Genomic DNA, 392 nt, shown 5'->3' with positions numbered 1-392 from the left:
GCTTCACTGGCTGCCCTCCCCCCGCATGGCACAGACTCGGGTCAAGCGGAGAGGCTTGCTATTCACAAAGCCCAGGCCGTGGGGCCTTCTGGCCCCCCTCCCAAAGAAAGGGCAGTCGGAACGCACCACCCTGCGGCATCTTCGGACGTGGCTGAAACTTGCACAAGGGAAACAAAACCCTTTTGTGGTGGGGAGGGGTAACTGCCTCCCCCGTCTACCCATTTTGTACTTCTTTTGTTCATCAATTAAAAACTATGAACCTCTTTGGCTTCCTCGGCTGTTTATTAGAAGTCCCCCCCCCCCCCCCCCCGGGGACCCGCCCTTCGAGCTCCACACCGTGTCGTCCCACTTTCCTCAACACCAGGTCTGTAACTTGCCCCCCGACGGCCCAA

Source organism: Gekko japonicus, unplaced genomic scaffold (assembly GCF_001447785.1).
Source record: "Gekko japonicus isolate JY-2015 unplaced genomic scaffold, Gekko_japonicus_V1.1 scaffold1031, whole genome shotgun sequence".
NCBI lineage: Eukaryota > Metazoa > Chordata > Lepidosauria > Squamata > Gekkonidae > Gekko > Gekko japonicus.
Note: the sequence above shows the minus strand (reverse complement) of the source record.